This window comes from Mirounga leonina, unplaced genomic scaffold (genome assembly GCF_011800145.1).
Source record: "Mirounga leonina isolate KUSES-001 unplaced genomic scaffold, KU_Mleo_1.0 Mir_176, whole genome shotgun sequence".
Taxonomy (NCBI): Eukaryota; Metazoa; Chordata; class Mammalia; order Carnivora; family Phocidae; genus Mirounga; species Mirounga leonina.
The window spans coordinates 30,647,158-30,650,805 of record NW_023270454.1 but is presented as its reverse complement, the minus strand read 5'-3'; the positions used below and the strand labels follow the sequence as shown (position 1 = coordinate 30,650,805).

The following is a 3,648-nucleotide window of genomic DNA, read 5'->3' as shown; positions in this document are numbered from 1 at the left end:
ATTTATCCCCAGGATGCAAGAGTGGTTCAACATTCGCAAATCAATCAATGTGATAGAACACATTAATAAGAGGAGAGAGAAGAACAATATGGTCCTCTCAATTGATACAGAAAAGCATTTGACAAAATACAGCATCCTTTCCTGATTAAAGCTCTTCAGAGTGTAGGGATAGAGGGAACATTCCTCAATTTCATAAAATCCATCTATGAAAAACCCACAGTGAATATCATTCTCAATGGGGAAAAGCTGAGAGCCTTTCCCTTAAGATCAGGAACATGACAAGGATACCCACTCTCACCACTATTGTTCAACATTGTACTAGAAGTCCTAGCAACAGCAATCAGACAACAAAAAGAAATAAAAGTATTCAAATTGGCAAAGAAGAAGTGAAACTCTCTCTCTTTGCAGATGACATGATACTTTATGTGGAAAACCCAAAAGACTCCACGCACAAATTCCTAGAACTCATCCAGCAATTCAGTAATGTGGCAGGATACAAAAATCAATGCAGAGAAATCAGTTGCTTTCTTATGAACTAACAATGCACCTGTAGAAAGAGAAATTAGAGAATCGATTCCATTTACAATAGCACCAAAAACTGTAAGATACCTCGGAATAAACCTAATCAAAGAGGTAAAGAATCTATACTCTAGGAACTACAGAACACTCATGAAGAAATTGAAGAAGACACGAAAAGATGAAAGAACATTCCATGCTCATGGATCAGAAGAATAAACATTGTTAAAATGTCTAGGCTGGGGCCATTTTGGTGGCTGCTCTTGGTTGGGGCCATCCTGCATCTAAGGCAAGAAGATGGCGGCTGCAAAGAAGACAAAAAAGTCGCTGGAGTCAATCAACTCCAGGCTCCAGCTTGTTATGAAAAGTGGAAAGTACGTGCAGGGGTGCAAGCAGACTCTGAAAATGATCAGACATGGCAAGCGAAACTGGTCATCCTCGCCAACAACTGCCCAGCCTTGAGGAAATCCAAAATAGAATACTATGCCATGTTGGCCAAAACTGGTGTCCATCACTACAGTGGCAATAATATTGAATTGGGCACAGCATGTGGGAAATACTACAGACTATGCACACTGGCTATCATTGATCCAGGTGATTCTGAATCATTAGAAGCATGCCAGAACAGACTGGTGAAAAGTAAATCACGCAAAATTTTCCTTTAATAAAACTGGCCACAGCTTGTTTAAAAAAAAAAAAAAGTCTATGCTGCCCAGAGCAATCTATACCTTCGATGCCATCTGATCAAAATACCAATGGCATTTTTCAAAGTGCCAGAACAAACAATTCTAAAATTTGTATGGAATCTGAAAAGACCCTGAATCGCCAAGGAAATGTTGAAAAAGAAAAACAAAGCTGGGGCATCATGTTGCCTGATTTCAAGCTATATTACAAAGCTGTGATCACCAAGACAGCATGGTACTGGCACAAAAACAGACCTATAGACCCATGGAACAGAATAGAGTGCCAAGATATGGACCCTCAACTCTAAGGTCAAATAATCTTCGACACAGCAGGAAAAAAATATGCAATGGAAAAAAACCAGTTTCTTCCATAAGTGGTGCTGGGAAAATTGGACAGCTATATACAGAAGAAGGAAACTCAGGTGGCTCTGTGGCTCAATGGATAGCGCATTGGACTTCTAGTGATGAAAGAATGAAACTCGACCACTCTCTTACACCATACACAAAGATAAACTCAAAATGGATGAAAGACCACAATGTGAGACAGGAATCCATCAAAATCCTAGAGAACATCGGCCACAGCAACTTCTTTCAAGACACGTCTCCAAAGGCAAGGGAAACAAAAGCGAAAATGAACTTTTGGGACTTCATCAAGATAAAAAGCTTCTGCATAGCAAAGGAAACAGTCAACAAAACAAAAAGGCAACCCACAGAATGGGAGAAGATTTTTGCAAATGACACTACAAAGGGCTGATATCCAGGATCTATAAAGACCTTCTCAAGCTCAACACCCTAAAAACAAATAATCCAGTCAAAAAATGCTCAGAAGACATGAACAGACACTTCTCCAAAGAAGACATACAAATGGCTAACAGACTCATGAAAAAGTGTTCATCATCATTAGCCATCAGGGAAATCCAAATCAAAACCACACTGAGATACCACCTTACACCAGTTAGAAAGGCCAAAATGGACAGGGAAAGAAACAAATGTTGGAGAGGTTGTGGAGAAAGGGGAAACCCTCTTACACTGTTGGTGGGAATGCAAGTTGGTACAGCCACTTTGGAAAACAGTGTAGAGGTTCCTCAAAAAATTAAAAATGGAGCTACCCTATGACCCAGCAATTGCACTCCTGGGTATTTACCCCAAAGACACAGATGTAGTGAAAAGAAGGGCCATATGCACCCCAATGTTCATAGCAGCAATGTCCACAATAGCTAAACTGTGGATAGAGCCGAGATGCTGTCAACAGCTGAGTGGATAAAGAAGATGTTTTACACTTTCTACTTGTTTTTTAACACAGCTTACTTGCAACTGGTTCTCACAACATTAGAGGAGTCATTTATGTAAAGATTTTTATTCAACCATCCAGGCATCTCTTTAGTTGTTACAGAAAGACATCACATTCATATCAGTCAGGGCTCTCTGGAGAAATAGGACCAGTAGGAGATTTAGATAGATGATAGATGATAGATGATAGATAGATAGATAGATAGATGATAGATAGATACATACATACATAATAGATGATAGATAGATTAGATAGATAGATGATAGATAGATGGTTAGATAGATAATAGATAGAGAGATATAGTTTTTGCTCTTAAGACCTTCAGCTGATTATCAACCACATTATCAAGGGTATTCCTCATCACTTAAAGTCAACTGATCGTTCATTCACTTTTCTCACATAAATGTTAATGAGAGCATGTGTGCATGTGTATGTATTGATAAAGGATGTGAGATAATTTTTGTTAGTTCTTTTACTTTTTATTTAATGCCAGCCTATTGCAGAGCTCATGATGTTCCTATTCTAGTACCATCTGCCCAGTCTGATGCAGTTAATCTTCCCCCAACCCTGAATTCTTCCCCGGGCTCCTATGTTTTTGTTTGTTTGCTCTGATTGGATTTTCTGCTTAGCATCACTTCCTTACTACATGAACCAAGTCTTAGCTGTGCCCCAAATTATTGACTGCAAACTTGTCTCCAAGCATCTCTTGACTTCTAATCCTATTCTAGCAGGCACACCTCCACTGGTCCTTTCTTTTAAGGATGTATGTCCTTACCTATCACCTACCTGAATATTACTCCCAGTGTTGGCCCTAATTTTCAAGTTGTCCTCTTGGTACTGTCAGTTGGATGACTCATAACCCAGTGCATATTTCCCTTGTGTGGCATCAGCACTGGTCACCATGACTGTATTAATTCCCGTAGACAATTAGATTGGAAGGTCCTGTTTTATGTATCAGGACATCCTCTAGAATATTTTGTACATAGTAGACATGCATTACTTATTTAATTGAAACTGCAACAAAAAATAATAGCTTTATAGGAAGATACTGTTTGCCTTTTAAATTCTGTGATATACTGAGTATTTATGGGACCAGGGAATCCTTCCTGAAACTTCCACATGCTGGTCAAGAATGTAATCTATGTTGAATCACTATAT

The 3,648-nt window shown here is 39.0% G+C and overlaps 1 pseudogene; it reads left to right on the top strand.

Annotated features, from left to right (window-relative positions):
- Positions 1–798: 798 nt before the first annotated feature.
- LOC118022434 lies at positions 799–1,159 on the top strand (annotated as a pseudogene).
- The last annotated feature ends 2,489 nt before the right edge of the window (positions 1,160–3,648 follow it).